Below are 21,788 nucleotides of genomic sequence, written 5' to 3'. Positions count from 1 at the left end.
CCCACCTGTTGACAACCCTTAAATATTGGACACCGAGCAGTAAGATAGAGAGGGACATAATTAAATAATCTAGTAAATTAAATCAATAAAATATTTTAACTATTTAAAATAAGTAAATAAATAATTATGCAACAAAAAATCCGAGCTTTATATGATGGTCGAGCACATGCTAAAAATCTAGGCTTGATGGTTGGTCTAGGCTTAGACGGGCCTTAATAAGTTCTGTTGATATAAAGGCAAAGCCCAAACCAGACGTGGCCCAACCAATGAAAAGGTTTAACCCCAACCGATACCTATCCAATTTATAAACCTAAATATTTTGCTCGGGTTGGGGGGGAATGTATGGATTATTAACTTCTTGAATAATTTAATAAATTAAATAAATAGGAAACTATGGATACCAATTTAGTTAATTTTGTAAAATAACTAATGATTAATTTGGTTTAGTAAAATAAATAAATAAAATTACATTTAGTATTGGCACGGGACAGGTACATCCTATCCCATATTCACAAAACATATTAGTTAACCTTAAAATAGTCTCTAGGAGAGAGAGAGAGAGAGAGAAAATAATTTGTTAGGAAAATAATTAATTAATTAGTTAATTAAAGAATTCAGTAAATTAAGTAAATAGAAATCTATGGATAATAATTTACTTAATTTTATAAAATAGATAAATCAATAGTTAACTTTAACAAAAAAGCATAAATAAATATTCACTTGTGATTGGTGCAAGACTAGTCCAAGCTATCCCCAACCAAACTTGCACCATTGACAACCGTAAGTATTGGTAACATGTTGAATTAAATAAATAAAACTTTATAGAGAAGAAATTTTTTAATATATTAAAACAAATAAATGAATAATTTAATTTAGTAAAATAAATAAATAAAATTTCAGTTATTATTGGGGCAAGACATGTACAACCTATTCGACACCAGAACTAATACATTGTTCAAAAAGTAAATCATTAATTAGATGAACAATTTAGTTATGTAAATAAATAAAACCTATGGATAATAATTTACTTACTTTTGGTAAAATAAATAAATATCCAAACTATCTAGATCCAAACCCAACCCATTCACAACCCTAAATATGTAACTCAGGAGGGAGAGAGAGAGAGAGAGAGAGAGAGAGAGAGAAATAATTTGTTTATAAAGTAAATTAATTTAGTAAGTTCAGTAAATAATTTTTAACTTAATAGCATAACTAAATAAGTAATTAGGTGAGAAAATGAGAGGAACAAGGAATTTCCTCACCATGATTCAGGCTCTATATGAACTTTAAGCTCATGCTCACGATGTAGGCCCGAAGTTCAACCTGGACTTAGACTTGCGCATAAATATGTTCTTTTGTTCTCGTTAATAATTTTAATCCAAGCTGAGACCTAACCTACTAATAGCCCTAAATATTAGGCTTAGGGAGAGAGATCGAAATAGCAAAATATTTAAATAAATGATTAATTACTTGAATAATTTTGTAAATTAAAAAATAGAAATCTATGGATAATATTTTACTAAATTTTGTAAAATAAACAAATCAAAACATTAATTTAATAAAATTACTATATACTCATTTATTATTGGGTGTCGGGTTGAATCAAATAAATAAAAATTTATACATATTAGTTTATCTAAAGTATTTAAATATATAAACGAATAATTTAGTTTAGTAAAATAAATAAAATTTCATTAATCATTCGAACGGGATAGGTACATTCTGTACCACACTAGACCGAACTCGTTGATAACCCAAAAAATAAGGATCCAGAGAAAGAGAAAAATAAGTTTTTAACTAATTTATTAACCTAAATAATAAAATCATTATATAATGATCAATTCATTTAGTAAAATAAAAAATAAATATCCAATCTATCTAAAACCGAGCCCGGCCCATTGATAACCCAAAATATTAGACTTGGGAAGGGAGAGATATAATGAAATAATTTTTTGATAAAATTAAATCATTTAGTAAATTAAATAAATAATTTTTTTTAACTTAACTAAATTAAATAAATAAATAAATTGGTGAGGAAATAAGAGAGTAAGAAACAATAACGCTTTCCTCGTCGGCTCAACTCAAGAGATAGGTCTAATGGTTGGGTCGGGCTCAAAGTTGGGCTTCAATATATTCTATTGAATAAAGACAAAGTCCAACCCAAACTTGGCACTGCCTGTGAACCAACCTTCTTAATTTGTTAATAAATGATTAATTAATGAAGACAATTAGTTAATTAAATAAATAAAAATCTATGGATAAGAACTTTTTTATTTTGTAAAATATATAATTGAATAATTCAATTTAATAAAATAAAAAAATATCCAAGCTACCTAGACCAATCCCCACCTGTTGACAACCCTTAAATATTGGACACCGAGCAGTAAGATAGAGAGGGACATAATTAAATAATCTAGTAAATTAAATCAATAAAATATTTTAACTATTTAAAATAAGTAAATAAATAATTATGCAACAAAAAATCCGAGCTTTATATGATGGTCGAGCACATGCTAAAAATCTAGGCTTGATGGTTGGTCTAGGCTTAGACGGGCCTTAATAAGTTCTGTTGATATAAAGGCAAAGCCCAAACCAGACGTGGCCCAACCAATGAAAAGGTTTAACCCCAACCGATACCTATCCAATTTATAAACCTAAATATTTTGCTCGGGTTGGGGGGGAATGTATGGATTATTAACTTCTTGAATAATTTAATAAATTAAATAAATAGGAAACTATGGATACCAATTTAGTTAATTTTGTAAAATAACTAATGATTAATTTGGTTTAGTAAAATAAATAAATAAAATTACATTTAGTATTGGCACGGGACAGGTACATCCTATCCCATATTCACAAAACATATTAGTTAACCTTAAAATAGTCTCTAGGAGAGAGAGAGAGAGAGAGAAGATAATTTGTTAGGAAAATAATTAATTAATTAGTTAATTAAAGAATTCAGTAAATTAAGTAAATAGAAATCTATGGATAATAATTTACTTAATTTTATAAAATAGATAAATCAATAGTTAACTTTAACAAAAAAGCATAAATAAATATTCACTTGTGATTGGTGCAAGACTAGTCCAAGCTATCCCCAACCAAACTTGCACCATTGACAACCGTAAGTATTGGTAACATGTTGAATTAAATAAATAAAACTTTATAGAGAAGAAATTTTTTAATATATTAAAACAAATAAATGAATAATTTAATTTAGTAAAATAAATAAATAAAATTTCAGTTATTATTGGGGCAAGACATGTACAACCTATTCGACACCAGAACTAATACATTGTTCAAAAAGTAAATCATTAATTAGATGAACAATTTAGTTATGTAAATAAATAAAACCTATGGATAATAATTTACTTACTTTTGGTAAAATAAATAAATATCCAAACTATCTAGATCCAAACCCAACCCATTCACAACCCTAAATATGTAACTCAGGAGGGAGAGAGAGAGAGAGAGAGAGAGAGAGAGAGAAATAATTTGTTTATAAAGTAAATTAATTTAGTAAGTTCAGTAAATAATTTTTAACTTAATAGCATAACTAAATAAGTAATTAGGTGAGAAAATGAGAGGAACAAGGAATTTCCTCACCATGATTCAGGCTCTATATGAACTTTAAGCTCATGCTCACGATGTAGGCCCGAAGTTCAACCTGGACTTAGACTTGCGCATAAATATGTTCTTTTGTTCTCGTTAATAATTTTAATCCAAGCTGAGACCTAACCTACTAATAGCCCTAAATATTAGGCTTAGGGAGAGAGATCGAAATAGCAAAATATTTAAATAAATGATTAATTACTTGAATAATTTTGTAAATTAAAAAATAGAAATCTATGGATAATATTTTACTAAATTTTGTAAAATAAACAAATCAAAACTTTAATTTAATAAAATTACTATATACTCATTTATTATTGGGTGTCGGGTTGAATCAAATAAATAAAAATTTATACATATTAGTTTATCTAAAGTATTTAAATATATAAACGAATAATTTAGTTTAGTAAAATAAATAAAATTTCATTAATCATTCGGACGGGATAGGTACATTCTGTACCACACTAGACCGAACTCGTTGATAACCCAAAAAATAAGGATCCAGAGAAAGAGAAAAATAAGTTATTAACTAATTTATTAACCTAAATAATAAAATCATTATATAATGATCAATTCATTTAGTAAAATAAAAAATAAATATCCAATCTATCTAAAACAATGCCCGGCCCATTGATAACCCAAAATATTAGACTTGGGGAGGGACAGATATAGTGAATTAATTTTTTGATAAAATTAAATCATTTAGCAAATTAAATAAATAAAATTTTTTAACTAACTAAATTAAATAAATAAATAAATTGGTGAGGAAATAAGAGAGTAAGAAACAATAACGCTTTCCTCGTCGGCTCAACTCAAGAGATAGGTCTAATGGTTGGGTCGGGCTCAAAGTTGGGCTTCAATATATTCTATTGAATAAAGACAAAGTCCAACCCAAACTTGGCACTGCCTGTGAACCAACCTTCTTAATTTGTTAATAAATGATTAATTAATGAAGACAATTAGTTAATTAAATAAATAAAAATCTATGGATAATAACTTTTTTATTTTGTAAAATATATAATTGAATAATTTAATTTAATAAAATAAAAAAATATCCAAGCTACCTAGACCAATCCCCACCTGTTGACAACCCTTAAATATTGGACACCGAGCAGTAAGATAGAGAGGGACATAATTAAATAATCTAGTAAATTAAATCAATAAAATATTTTAACTATTTAAAATAAGTAAATAACTAATTATGCAACAAAAAATCCGAGCTTTATATGATGGTCGGGCACAGGCTCAAAATCTAGGCTTGATGGTTGGTCTAGGCTTAGACGGGCCTTAATAAGTTCTGTTGATATAAAGGCAAAGCCCAAACCAGACGTGGCCCAACCAATGAATAGGTTTAACCCCAACCGATACCTATCGAATTTATAAACCTAAATATTTTGCTCGGGTTGGGGGGAATGTATGGATTATTAACTTCTTGAATAATTTAATAAATTAAATAAATAGGAAACTATGGATACCAATTTAGTTAATTTTGTAAAATAACTAATCATTAATTTGGTTTAGTAAAATAAATAAATAAAATTACATTTATTATTGGCACGGGATAGGTACATCCTATCCCATATTCACAAAACATATTAGTTACCCTAAAAATAGTCTCTAGGAGAGAGAGAGAGAGAGAGAGAAGAGAGAGAAATAATTTGTTAGGAATATAATTAATTAATTAGTTAATTAAAGAATTCAATAAATTAAGTAAATAGAAATCTATGGATAATAATTTACTTAATTTTATAAAATAGATAAATAAATAGTTAACTTTAAGAAAAAAATATAAATAAATATTCACTTGTGATTGGTGCAAGACTAGTCCAAGCTATCCCCAACCAAACTTGCACCATTGACAACCGTAAGTATTGGTAACATGTTGAATTAGATAAATAAAACTTTATAGAGAATAATTTTTTTAATATATTAAAACAAATAAATGAATAATTTAATTTAGTAAAATAAATAAATAAATTTTCAGTTATTATTGGGGCAAGACATGTACAACCTATTCGACACCAGAACTAATCCATTGTTCAAAAAGTAAATCATTAATTAGATGAACAATTTAGTTATGTAAATAAATAAAACCTATGGATAATAATTTACTTACTTTTGGAAAAATAAATAAATATCCAAACTATCTAGATCCAAACCCAACCCATTCACAACCCTAAATATGTAACTCAGGAGGGAGAGAGAGAGAGAGAGAGAGAGAGAGAGAGAGAGAGAGAGAGGGAGAGAAATAATTTGTTTATAAAGTAAATTAATTTAGTAAGTTCAGTAAATAATTTTTAACTTAATAGCATAACTAAATAAGTAATTAGGTGAGAAAATGAGAGGAACAAGGAATTTCCTCACCATGATTCAGGCTCTATATGAACTTTAAGCTCATGCTCAAGATGTAGGCTCGAAGTTCAACCTGGACTTAGACTTGCGCATAAATATGTTCTTTTGTTCTCGTTAATAATTTTAATCCAAGCTGAGACCTAACCTACTAATAGCCCTAAATATTAGGCTTAGGGAGAGAGATCGAAATAACAAAATATTTAAATAAATGATTAATTACTTGAATAATTTTGTAAATTAAAAAATAGAAATCTATGGATAATATTTTACTAAATTATGTAAAATAAACAAATCAAAACTTTAATTTAATAAAATTACTATATACTCATTTATTATTGGGTGTCGGGTTGAATCAAATAAATAAAAATTTATACATAATAGTTTATCTAAAGTATTTAAATATATAAACGAATAATTTAGTTTAGTAAAATAAATAAAATTTCATTAATCGTTCGAACGGGATAGGTACATTCTATACCACACTAGACCGAAGTCGTTGATAACCCAAAAAATAAGGATCCAGAGAAAGAGAAAAATAAGTTATTAACTAATTTATTAACCTAAATAATAAAATCAATATATAATGATCAATTCATTTAGTAAAATTAAAAATAAATATCCAATCTATCTAAAACAATGCCCGGCCCATTGATAACCCAAAATATTAGACTTGGGGAGGGACAGATATAGTGAATTAATTTTTTGATAAAATTAAATCATTTAGCAAATTAAATAAATAAAATTTTTTAACTAACTAAATTAAATAAATAAATAAATTGGTGAGGAAATAAGAGAGTAAGAAACAATAACGCTTTCCTCGTCGGCTCAACTCAAGAGATAGGTCTAATGGTTGGGTCGGGCTCAAAGTTGGGCTTCAATATATTCTATTGAATAAAGACAAAGTCCAACCCAAACTTGGCACTGCCTGTGAACCAACCTTCTTAATTTGTTAATAAATGATTAATTAATGAAGACAATTAGTTAATTAAATAAATAAAAATCTATGGATAATAACTTTTTTATTTTGTAAAATATATAATTGAATAATTTAATTTAATAAAATAAAAAAATATCCAAGCTACCTAGACCAATCCCCACCTGTTGACAACCCTTAAATATTGGACACCGAGCAGTAAGATAGAGAGGGACATAATTAAATAATCTAGTAAATTAAATCAATAAAATATTTTAACTATTTAAAATAAGTAAATAACTAATTATGCAACAAAAAATCCGAGCTTTATATGATGGTCGGGCACAGGCTCAAAATCTAGGCTTGATGGTTGGTCTAGGCTTAGACGGGCCTTAATAAGTTCTGTTGATATAAAGGCAAAGCCCAAACCAGACGTGGCCCAACCAATGAATAGGTTTAACCCCAACCGATACCTATCCAATTTATAAACCTAAATATTTTGCTCGGGTTGGGGGGAATGTATGGATTATTAACTTCTTGAATAATTTAATAAATTAAATAAATAGGAACCTATGGATACCAATTTAGTTAATTTTGTAAAATAACTAATCATTAATTTGGTTTAGTAAAATAAATAAATAAAATTACATTTATTATTGGCACGGGATAGGTACATCCTATCCCATATTCACAAAACATATTAGTTACCCTAAAAATAGTCTCTAGGAGAGAGAGAGAGAGAGAGAGAGAGAAATAATTTGTTAGGAATATAATTAATTAATTAGTTAATTAAAGAATTCAATAAATTAAGTAAATAGAAATCTATGGATAATAATTTACTTAATTTTATAAAATAGATAAATAAATAGTTAACTTTAAGAAAAAAATATAAATAAATATTCACTTGTGATTGGTGCAAGACTAGTCCAAGCTATCCCCAACCAAACTTGCACCATTGACAACCGTAAGTATTGGTAACATGTTGAATTAGATAAATAACACTTTATGGAGAATAATTTTTTTAATATATTAAAACAAATAAATGAATAATTTAATTTAGTAAAATAAATAAATAAATTTTCAGTTATTATTGGGGCAAGACATGTACAACCTATTCGACACTAGAACTAATCCATTTTTCAATAAAGTAAATCAATAATTAGATGAACAATTTAGTTATGTAAATAAATAAAACCTATGGATAACAATTTACTTACTTTTGGAAAAATAAATAAATATCCAAACTATCTAGATCCAAACCCAACCCATTCACAACCCTAAATATGTAACTCAGGAGGGAGAGAGAGAGAGAGAGAGAGAGAGAGAGAAGAAATAATTTGTTTATAAAGTAAATTAATTTAGTAAGTTCAGTAAATAGTTTTTAACTTAATAGCATAACTAAATAAGTAATTAGGTTGAGAAAATGGAAGGAACAAAGAATTTCCTCACCATGATTCAGGCTCTATATGAACTTTAAGCTCATGCTCAAGATGTAGGCCCGAAGTTCAACCTGGACTCAGACTTGCGCATAAATATGTTCTTTTGTTCTCGTTAATAATTTTAATCCAAGCTGAGTCCTAACCTACTAATAGCCCTAAATATTAGGCTTAGGGAGAGAGATCGAAATAACAAAATATTTAAATAAATGATTAATTACTTGAATAATTTTGTAAATTAAAAAATAGAAATCTATGGATAATATTTTACTAAATTATGTAAAATAAACAAATCAAAACTTTAATTTAATAAAATTACTATATACTCATTTATTATTGGGTGTCGGGTTGAATCAAATAAATAAAAATTTATACATAATAGTTTATCTAAAGTATTTAAATATATAAACGAATAATTTAGTTTAGTAAAATAAATAAAATTTCATTAATCGTTCGAACGGGATAGGTACATTCTATACCACACTAGACCGAAGTCGTTGATAACCCAAAAAATAAGGATCCAGAGAAAGAGAAAAATAAGTTATTAACTAATTTATTAACCTAAATAATAAAATCAATATATAATGATCAATTCATTTAGTAAAATTAAAAATAAATATCCAATCTATCTAAAACAATGCCCGGCCCATTGATAACCCAAAATATTAGACTTGGGGAGGGACAGATATAGTGAATTAATTTTTTGATAAAATTAAATCATTTAGCAAATTAAATAAATAAAATTTTTTAACTAACTAAATTAAATAAATAAATAAATTGGTGAGGAAATAAGAGAGTAAGAAACAATAACGCTTTCCTCGTCGGCTCAACTCAAGAGATAGGTCTAATGGTTGGGTCGGGCTCAAAGTTGGGCTTCAATATATTCTATTGAATAAAGACAAAGTCCAACCCAAACTTGGCACTGCCTGTGAACCAACCTTCTTAATTTGTTAATAAATGATTAATTAATGAAGACAATTAGTTAATTAAATAAATAAAAATCTATGGATAATAACTTTTTTATTTTGTAAAATATATAATTGAATAATTTAATTTAATAAAATAAAAAAATATCCAAGCTACCTAGACCAATCCCCACCTGTTGACAACCCTTAAATATTGGACACCGAGCAGTAAGATAGGGAGGGACATAATTAAATAATCTAGTAAATTAAATCAATAAAATATTTTAACTATTTAAAATAAGTAAATAAATAATTATGCAACAAAAAATCCGAGCTTTATATGATGGTCGAGCACATGCTAAAAATCTAGGCTTGATGGTTGGTCTAGGCTTAGACGGGCCTTAATAAGTTCTGTTGATATAAAGGCAAAGCCCAAACCAGACGTGGCCCAACCAATGAAAAGGTTTAACCCCAACCGATACCTATCCAATTTATAAACCTAAATATTTTGCTCGGGTTGGGGGGGAATGTATGGATTATTAACTTCTTGAATAATTTAATAAATTAAATAAATAGGAAACTATGGATACCAATTTAGTTAATTTTGTAAAATAACTAATGATTAATTTGGTTTAGTAAAATAAATAAATAAAATTACATTTAGTATTGGCACGGGACAGGTACATCCTATCCCATATTCACAAAACATATTAGTTACCCTAAAAATAGTCTCTAGGAGAGAGAGAGAGAGAGAGAGAGAGAGAGAAATAATTTGTTAGGAATATAATTAATTAATTAGTTAATTAAAGAATTCAATAAATTAAGTAAATAGAAATCTATGGATAATAATTTACTTAATTTTATAAAATAGATAAATAAATAGTTAACTTTAAGAAAAAAATATAAATAAATATTCACTTGTGATTGGTGCAAGACTAGTCCAAGCTATCCCCAACCAAACTTGCACCATTGACAACCGTAAGTATTGGTAACATGTTGAATTAGATAAATAAAACTTTATAGAGAATAATTTTTTTAATATATTAAAACAAATAAATGAATAATTTAATTTAGTAAAATAAATAAATAAATTTTTAGTTATTATTGGGGCAAGACATGTACAACCTATTCGACACCAGAACTAATCCATTGTTCAAAAAGTAAATCATTAATTAGATGAACAATTTAGTTATGTAAATAAATAAAACCTATGGATAATAATTTACATACTCTTGGAAAAATAAATAAATATCCAAACTATCTAAATCCAAACCCAACCCATTCACAACCCTAAATATGTAACTCAGGAGGGAGAGAGAGAGAGAGAGAGAGAGAGAGAGAGAGAGAGAGGGAGAGGGAGAGAAATAATTTGTTTATAAAGTAAATTAATTTAGTAAGTTCAGTAAATAATTTTTAACTTAATAGAATAACTAAATAAGTAATTAGGTGAGAAAATGAGAGGAACAAGGAATTTCCTCACCATGTTTCAGGCTCTATATGAACTTTAGGCTCATGCTCAAGATGTAGTCTCGAAGTTCAACCTGGACTTAGACTTGCGCATAAATATGTTCTTTTGTTCTCGTTAATAATTTTAATCCAAGCTGAGACCTAACCTACTAATAGCACTAAATATTAGGCTTAGGGAGACAGATCGAAATAACAAAATGGTTAAATAAATGATAAATTACTTGAATAATTTTGTAAATTAAAAAATAGAAATCTATGGATAATATTTTACTAAATTATGTAAAATAAACAAATCAAAACTTTAATTTAATAAAATTACTATATACTCATTTATTATTGGGTGTCGGGTTGAATCAAATAAATAAAAATTTATACATAATAGTTTATCTAAAGTATTTAAATATATAAACGAATAATTTAGTTTAGTAAAATAAATAAAATTTCATTAATCGTTCGAACGGGATAGGTACATTCTATACCACACTAGACCGAAGTCGTTGATAACCCAAAAAATAAGGATCCAGAGAAAGAGAAAAATAAGTTATTAACTAATTTATTAACCTAAATAATAAAATCAATATATAATGATCAATTCATTTAGTAAAATTAAAAATAAATATCCAATCTATCTAAAACAATGCCCGGCCCATTGATAACCCAAAATATTAGACTTGGGGAGGGACAGATATAGTGAATTAATTTTTTGATAAAATTAAATCATTTAGCAAATTAAATAAATAAAATTTTTTAACTAACTAAATTAAATAAATAAATAAATTGGTGAGGAAATAAGAGAGTAAGAAACAATAACGCTTTCCTCGTCGGCTCAACTCAAGAGATAGGTCTAATGGTTGGGTCGGGCTCAAAGTTGGGCTTCAATATATTCTATTGAATAAAGACAAAGTCCAACCCAAACTTGGCACTGCCTGTGAACCAACCTTCTTAATTTGTTAATAAATGATTAATTAATGAAGACAATTAGTTAATTAAATAAATAAAAATCTATGGATAATAACTTTTTTATTTTGTAAAATATATAATTGAATAATTTAATTTAATAAAATAAAAAAATATCCAAGCTACCTAGACCAATCCCCACCTGTTGACAACCCTTAAATATTGGACACCGAGCAGTAAGATAGGGAGGGACATAATTAAATAATCTAGTAAATTAAATCAATAAAATATTTTAACTATTTAAAATAAGTAAATAACTAATTATGCAACAAAAAATCCGAGCTTTATATGATGGTCGGGCACAGGCTCAAAATCTAGGCTTGATGGTTGGTCTAGGCTTAGACGGGCCTTAATAAGTTCTGTTGATATAAAGGCAAAGCCCAAACCAGACGTGGCCCAACCAATGAATAGGTTTAACCCCAACCGATACCTATCCAATTTATAAACCTAAATATTTTGCTCGGGTTGGGGGGAATGTATGGATTATTAACTTCTTGAATAATTTAATAAATTAAATAAATAGGAACCTATGGATACCAATTTAGTTAATTTTGTAAAATAACTAATCATTAATTTGGTTTAGTAAAATAAATAAATAAAATTACATTTATTATTGGCACGGGATAGGTACATCCTATCCCATATTCACAAAACATATTAGTTACCCTAAAAATAGTCTCTAGGAGAGAGAGAGAGAGAGAGAAATAATTTGTTAGTAATATAATTAATTAATTAGTTAATTAAAGAATTCAATAAATTAAGTAAATAGAAATCTATGGATAATAATTTACTTAATTTTATAAAATAGATAAATAAATAGTTAACTTTAAGAAAAAAATATAAATAAATATTCACTTGTGATTGGTGCAAGACTAGTCCAAGCTATCCCCAACCAAACTTGCACCATTGACAACCGTAAGTATTGGTAACATGTTGAATTAGATAAATAACACTTTATGGAGAATAATTTTTTTAATATATTAAAACAAATAAATGAATAGTTTAATTTAGTAAAATAAATAAATAAATTTTCAGTTATTATTGGGGAAAGTATGTACAACCTATTCGACACTAGAACTAATCCATTTTTCAATAAGTAAATCAATAATTAGATGAACAATTTAGTTATGTAAATAAATAAAACCTATGGATAACAATTTACTTACTTTTGGAAAAATAAATAAATATCCAAACTATCTAGATCCAAACCCAACCCACTCACAACCCTAAATATGTAACTCAGGAGGGAGGGAGAGAGAGAGAGAGAGAGAGAGAGAGAGAGAGAGAAATAATTTGTTTATAAAGTAAATTGATTTAGTAAGTTCAGTAAATAGTTTTTAACTTAATAGCATAACTAAATAACTAATTAGGTTGAGAAAATGGAAGGAACAAAGAATTTCCTCACCATGATTCAGGCTCTATATGAACTTTAAGCTCATGCTCAAGATGTAGGCCCGAAGTTCAACCTGGACTCAGACTTGCGCATAAATATGTTCTTTTGTTCTCGTTAATAATTTTAATCCAAGCTGAGTCCTAACCTACTAATAGTCCTAAATATTAGGCTTAGGGAGAGAGATCGAAATAACAAAATATTTAAATAAATGATTAATTACTTGAATAATTTTGTAAATTAAAAAATAGAAATCTATGGATAATATTTTACTAAATTATGTAAAATAAACAAATCAAAACTTTAATTTAATAAAATTACTATATACTCATTTATTATTGGGTGTCGGGTTGAATCAAATAAATAAAAATTTATACATAATAGTTTATCTAAAGTATTTAAATATATAAACGAATAATTTAGTTTAGTAAAATAAATAAAATTTCATTAATCATTCGAACTGGATAGGTACATTTATACCACACTAGACCGAAGTCGTTGATAACCCAAAAAATAAGGATCCAGAGAAAGAGAAAAATAAGTTATTAACTAATTTATTAACCTAAATAATAAAATCAATATATAATGATCAATTCATTTAGTAAAATTAAAAATAAATATCCAATCTATCTAAAACAATGCCCGGCCCATTGATAACCCAAAATATTAGACTTGGGGAGGGACAGATATAGTGAATTAATTTTTTGATAAAATTAAATCATTTAGCAAATTAAATAAATAAAATTTTTTAACTAACTAAATTAAATAAATAAATAAATTGGTGAGGAAATAAGAGAGTAAGAAACAATAACGCTTTCCTCGTCGGCTCAACTCAAGAGATAGGTCTAATGGTTGGGTCGGGCTCAAAGTTGGGCTTCAATATATTCTATTGAATAAAGACAAAGTCCAACCCAAACTTGGCACTGCCTGTGAACCAACCTTCTTAATTTGTTAATAAATGATTAATTAACGAAGACAATTAGTTAATTAAATAAATAAAAATCTATGGATAATAACATTTTTATTTTGTAAAATATATAATTGAATAATTTAATTTAATAAAATAAAAAAATATCCAAGCTACCTAGACCAATCCCCACCTGTTGACAACCCTTAAATATTGGACACCGAGCAGTAAGATAGAGAGGGACATAATTAAATAATCTAGTAAATTAAATCAATAAAATATTTTAACTATTTAAAATAAGTAAATAACTAATTATGCAACAAAAAATCCGAGCTTTATATGATGGTCGGGCACAGGCTCAAAATCTAGGCTTGATGGTTGGTCTAGGCTTAGACGGGCCTTAATAAGTTCTGTTGATATAAAGGCAAAGCCCAAACCAGACGTGGCCCAACCAATGAATAGGTTTAACCCCAACCGATACCTATCCAATTTATAAACCTAAATATTTTGCTCGGGTTGGGGGGAATGTATGGATTATTAACTTCTTGAATAATTTAATAAATTAAATAAATAGGAACCTATGGATACCAATTTAGTTAATTTTGTGAAATAACTAATCATTAATTTGGTTTAGTAAAATAAATAAATAAAATTACATTTATTATTGGCACGGGATTGGTACATCATATCCCATATTCACAAAACATATTAGTTACCCTAAAAATAGTCTCTAGGAGAGAGAGAGAGAGAGAGAGAGAGAGAGAGAGAGAAATAATTTGTTAGGAATATAATTAATTAATTAGTTAATTAAAGAATTCAATAAATTAAGTAAATAGAAATCTATGGATAATAATTTACTTAATTTTATAAAATAGATAAATAAATAGTTAACTTTAAGAAAAAAATATAAATAAATATTCACTTGTGATTGGTGCAAGACTAGTCCAAGCTATCCCCAACCAAACTTGCACCATTGACAACCGTAAGTATTGGTAACATGTTGAATTAGATAAATAACACTTTATGGAGAATAATTTTTTTTAATATATTAAAAAAAATAAATGAATAGTTTAATTTAGTAAAATAAATAAATAAATTTTCAGTTATTATTGGGGAAAGTATGTACAACCTATTCGACACTAGAACTAATCCATTTTTCAATAAGTAAATCAATAATTAGATGAACAATTTAGTTATGTAAATAAATAAAACCTATGGATAACAATTTACTTACTTTTGGAAAAATAAATAAATATCCAAACTATCTAGATCCAAACCCAACCCACTCACAACCCTAAATATGTAACTCAGGAGGGAGGGAGAGAGAGAAAGAGAGGAGAGAGAGAGAGAGAGACAGAGAGAGAGAGAGAGAGAAATAATTTGTTTATAAAGTAAATTGATTTAGTAAGTTCAGTAAATAGTTTTTAACTTAATAGCATAACTAAATAAGTAATTAGGTTGAGAAAATGGAAGGAACAAAGAATTTCCTCACCATGATTCAGGCTCTATATGAACTTTAAGCTCATGCTCAAGATGTAGGCCCGAAGTTCAACCTGGACTCAGACTTGCGCATAAATATGTTCTTTTGTTCTCGTTAATAATTTTAATCCAAGCTGAGTCCTAACCTACTAATAGCCCTAAATATTAGGCTTAGGGAGAGAGATCGAAATAACAAAATATTTAAATAAATGATTAATTACTTGAATAATTTTGTAAATTAAAAAATAGAAATCTATGGATAATATTTTACTAAATTATGTAAAATAAACAAATCAAAACTTTAATTTAATAAAATTACTATATACTCATTTATTATTGGGTGTCGGCTTGAATCAAATAAATAAAAATTTATACATAATAGTTTATCTAAAGTATTTAAATATATAAACGAATAATTTAGTTTAGTAAAATAAATAAAATTTCATTAATCATTCGAACTGGAAAGGTACATTCTATACCACACTAGACCGAAGTCGTTGATAACCCAAAAAATAAGGATCCAGAGAAAGAGAAAAATAAGTTATTAACTAATTTATTAACCTAAATAATAAAATCAATATATAATGATCAATTCATTTAGTAAAATTAAAAATAAATATCCAATCTATCTAAAACAATGCCCGGCCCATTGATAACCCAAAATATTAGACTTGGGGAGGGACAGATATAGTGAATTAATTTTTTGATAAAATTAAATCATTTAGCAAATTAAATAAATAAAATTTTTTAACTAACTAAATTAAAATAAATAAATAAATTGGTGAGGAAATAAGAGAGTAAGAAACAATAACGCTTTTCCTCGTCGGCTCAACTCAAGAGATAGGTCTAATGGTTGGGTCGGGCTCAAAGTTGGGCTTCAATATATTCTATTGAATAAAGACAAAGTCCAACCCAAACTTGGCACTGCCTGTGAACCAACCTTCTTAATTTGTTCATAATTGATTAATTAATGAAGACAATTAGTTAATTAAATAAATAAAAATCTATGGATAATAACTTTTTTATTTTGTAAAATATATAATTGAATAATTTAATTTAATAAAATAAAAAAATATCCAAGCTACCTAGACCAATCCCCACCTGTTGACAACCCTTAAATATTGGACACCGAGCAGTAAGATAGAGAGGGACATAATTAAATAATCTAGTAAATTAAATCAATAAAATATTTTAACTATTTAAAATAAGTAAATAACTAATTATGCAACAAAAAATCCGAGCTTTATATGATGGTCGGGCACAGGCTCAAAATATAGGCTTGATGGTTGGTCTAGGCTTTGACGGGCCTTAATAAGTTCTGTTGATATAAGGGCAAAGCCCAAACCAGACGTGGCCCAAACCAATGAATAGGTTTAACCCCAACTGATACCTATCCAATTTATAAACCTAAATATTTTGCTCGGGTTGGGGGGGAATGTATGGATTATTAACTTCTTGAATAATTTATTAAATTAAATAAATAGGAACCTATGGATACCAATTTAATTAATTTTGTAAAATAACTAATCATTAATTTGGTTTAGTAAAATAAATAAATAAAATTACATTTATTATTGGCACGGGATTGGTACATCCTATCCCATATTCACAAAACATATTAGTTACCCTAAAAATAGTCTCTAGGAGAGAGAGAGAGAGAGAGAGAGAAATAATTTGTTAGGAATATAATTAATTAATTAGTTAATTAAAGAATTCAATAAATTAAGTAAATAGAAATCTATGGATAACAATTTACTTAATTTTATAAAATAGATAAATAAATAGTTAACTTTAAGAAAAAAATATAAATAAATATTCACTTGTGATTGGTGCAAGAATAGTCCAAGCTATCCCCAACCAAACTTGCACCATTGACAACCGTAAGTATTGGTAACATGTTGAATTAGATAAATAACACTTTATGGAGAATAATTTTTTTAATATATTAAAATAAATAAATGAATAATTTAATTTAGTAAAATAAATAAATAAATTTTCAGTTATTATTGGGGCAAGTATGTACAACCTATTCGACACTAGAACTAATCCATTTTTCAATAAGTAAATCAATAATTAGATGAACAATTTAGTTATGTAAATAAATAAAACCAATGGATAACAATTTACTTACTTTTGGAAAAATAAATAAATATCCAAAACTATCTAGATCCAAACCCAACCCACTCACAACCCTAAATATGTAACTCAGGAGGGAGGGAGAGAGAGAGAGAGAGAGAGAGAGAGAGAGAGAGAGAGAGAGAGAGAAATAATTTGTTTATAAAGTAAATTGATTTAGTAAGTTCAGTAAATAGTTTTTAACTTAATAGCATAACTAAATAAGTAATTAGGTTGAGAAAATGGAAGGAACAAAGAATTTCCTCACCATGATTCATGCTCTATATGAACTTTAAGCTCATGCTCAAGATGTAGGCCCGAAGTTCAACCTGGACTCAGACTTGCGCATAAATATGTTCTTTTGTTTCTCGTTAATAATTTTAATCCAAGCTGAGTCCTAACCTACTAATAGCCCTAAATATTAGGCTTAGGGAGAGAGATCGAAATAACAAAATATTTAAATAAATGATTAATTACTTGAATAATTTTGTAAATTAAAAAATAGAAATCTATGGATAATATTTTACTAAATTATGTAAAATAAACAAATCAAAACTTTAATTTAATAAAATTACTATATACTCATTTATTATTGGGTGTCGGGTTGAATCAAATAAATAAAAATTTATACATAATAGTTTATCTAAAGTATTTAAATATATAAACGAATAATTTAGTTTAGTAAAATAAATAAAATTTCATTAATCGTTCGAACGGGATAGGTACAATTCTATACCACACTAGACTGAAGTCGTTGATAACCCAAAAAATAAGGATCCAGAGAAAGAGGAAAATAAGTTATTAACTAATTTATTAACCTAAATAATAAAATCATTATATAATGATCAATTCATTTAGTAAAATTAAAAATAAAAATCCAATCTATCTAAAACCAAGCCCGGCCCATTGATAACCTAAAATATTAGACTTGGGGAGGGAGAGATATAGTGAATTAATTTTTTGATAAAATTAAATCATTTAGCAAATTAAATAAATAAAATTTTTTAACTTACTAAATTAAATAAATAAATAAATTGGTGAGGAAAATAAGAGAGTAAGAAACAATAAAGCTTTCCTCGTCTGCTCAACTCAAGAGATAGGTCTAATGGTTGGGTCGGGCTCAAAGTTGGGCTTCAATATATTCTATTGAATAAAGACAAATCCAACCCAAACTTGGCACTGCCTGTGAACCAACCTTCTTAATTTGTTAATAAATGATTAATTAATGAAGACAATTAGTTAATTAAATAAATAAAAATCTATGGATAATAACTTTTTTATTTTGTAAAATATATAATTGAATAATTTATTTTTGAAAAATAAAAAAAATATCCAAGCTACCTAGACCAATCCCCACCAGTTGACAACCCTTAAATATTGGACACCGAGCAGTAAGATAGAGAGGGACATAATTAAATAATCTAGTAAATTAAATCAATAAAATATTTTAACTATTTAAAATAAGTAAATAACTAATTATGCAACAAAAAATCCGAGCTTTATATGATGGTCGGGCACAGGCTCAAAATCTAGGCTTGATGGTTGGTCTAGGCTTAGACGGGCCTTAATAAGTTCTGTTGATATAAAGGCAAAGCCCAAACCAGAAGTGGCCCAACCAATGAATAGGTTTAACCCCAACCGATACCTATCCAATTTGTAAACCTAAATATTTTGCTCGGGTTGGGGGCAATGTATGGATTATTAACTTCTTGAATAATTTAATAAATTAAATAAATAGGAACCTATGGATACCAATTTAGTTAATTTTGTAAAATAACTAATGATTAATTTGGTTTACTAAAAGAAATAAATAAAATTACATTTATTATTGGCACGGGATAGGTACATCCTATCCCATATTCACAAAACATATTAGTTACCCTAAAAATAGTCTCTAGGAGAGAGAGAGAGAGAGAGAGAAAATAATTTGTTAGGAATATAATTAATTAATTAGTTAATTAAAGAATTCAATAAATTAAGTAAATAGAAATCTATGGATAATAATTTACTTAATTTTATAAAATAGATAAATAAATTGTTAGCTTTAAGAAAAAAAATATAAATAAATATTCACTTGTGATTGGTGCAAGACTAGTCCAAGCTATCCCCAACCAAACTTGCACCATTGACAACCGTAAGTATTGGTAACATGTTGAATTTGATAAATAAAACTTTATAGAGAATAATTTTTTTAATATATTAAAACAAATAAATGAATAATTTAATTTAGTAAAATAAATAAATAAATTTTTAGTTATTATTGGGGCAAGACATGTACAACCTATTCGACACCATAACTAATCCATTGTTCAAAAAGCAAATCATTAATTAGATGAACAATTTAGTTATGTAAATAAATAAAACCTATGGAAAATAATTTACATACTCTTGGAAAAATAAATAAATATCCAAACTATCTAAATCCAAACCCAACCCATTCACAACCCTAAATATGTAACTCAGGAGGGAGAGAGAGAGAGAGAGAGAGAGAGAGAGAGAGAGAGAGGGAGAGAAATAATTTGTTTAAAAAGTAAATTAATTTAGTAAGTTCAGTAAATAATTTTTAACTTAATAGAATAAATAAATAAGTAATTAGGTGAGAAAATGAGAGGAACAAGGAATTTCCTCACCATGTTTCAGGCTCTATATGAACTTTAGGCTCATGCTCAAGATGTAGTCTCGAAGTTCAACCTGGACTTAGACTTGCGCATAAATATGTTCTTTTGTTCTCGTTAATAATTTTAATCCAAGCTGAGACCTAACCTACTAATAGTACTAAATATTAGGCTTAGGGAGACAGATCGAAATAACAAAATGGTTAAATAAATGATAAATTACTTTGAATAATTTTTGTAAATTAAAAAATAGAAATCTATGGATAATATTTTACTAAATTATGTAAAATAAACAAATCAAAACTTTAATTTAATAAAATTACTATATACTCATTTATTATTGGGTGTCGGGTTGAATCAAATAAATAAAAATTTATACATAATAGTTTATCTAAAGTATTTAAATATATAAACGAATAATTTAGTTTAGTAAAATAAATAAAATTTCATTAATCGTTTGAACGGGATAGGTACATTCTATACCACACTAGACCGAAGTCGTTGATAACCCAAAAAATAAGGATCCAGAGAAAGAGAAAAATAAGTTATTAACTAATTTAATAACCTAAATAATAAAATCAATATATAATGATCAATTCATTTAGTAAAATTAAAAATAAATATCCAATCTATCTAAAACAATGCCCGGCCCATTGATAACCCAAAATATTAGACTTGGGGAGGGGACAGATATAGTGAATTAATTTTTTGATAAAATTAAATCATTTAGCAAATTAAATAAATAAAATTTTTTAACTAACCAAATTAAATAAATAAATAAATTGGTGAGGAAATAAGAGAGTAAGAAACAATAACGCTTTCCTCGTCGGCTCAACTCAAGAGATAGGTCTAATGGTTGGGTCGGGATCAAAGTTGGGCTTCAATATATTCTATTGAATAAAGACAAAGTCCAACCCAAACTTGGCACTGCCTGTGAACCAACCTTCTTAATTAGTTAATAAATGATTAATTAATGAAGACAATTAGTTAATTAAATAAATAAAAATCTATGGATAATAACTTTTTTATTTTGTAAAATATATAATTGAATAATTTAATTTAATAAAATAAAAAAATATCCAAGCTACCTAGACCAATCCCCACCTGTTGACAACCCTTAAATATTGGACACCGAGCAGTAAGATAGAGAGGGACATAATTAAATAATCTAGTAAATTAAAGCAATAAAATATTTTAACTATTTAAAATAAGTAAATAACTAATTATGCAACAAAAAATCCGAGCTTTATATGATGGTCGGGCACAGGCTCAAAATCTAGGCTTGATGGTTGGTCTAGGCTTAGACGGGCCTTAATAAGTTCTGTTGATATAAAGGCAAAGCCCAAACCAGACGTGGCCCAACCAATGAATAGGTTTAACCCCAACCGATACCTATCCAATTTATAAACCTAAATATTTTGCTCGGGTTGGGGGGAATGTATGGATTATTAACTTCTTGAATAATTTAATAAATTAAATAAATAGGAACCTATGGATACCAATTTAGTTAATTTTGTAAAATAACTAATCATTAATTTGGTTTAGTAAAATAAATAAATAAAATTACATTTATTATTGGCACGGGATAGGTACATCCTATCCCATATTCACAAAACATATTAGTTACCCTAAAAATAGTC

This window comes from Nelumbo lutea, chromosome 6, assembly GCF_056320005.1.
Source record: "Nelumbo lutea isolate HS-2025 chromosome 6, American lotus-T2T, whole genome shotgun sequence".
NCBI classification, from domain to species: domain Eukaryota; kingdom Viridiplantae; phylum Streptophyta; class Magnoliopsida; order Proteales; family Nelumbonaceae; genus Nelumbo; species Nelumbo lutea.
This window is presented reverse-complemented; position numbering follows the sequence as displayed.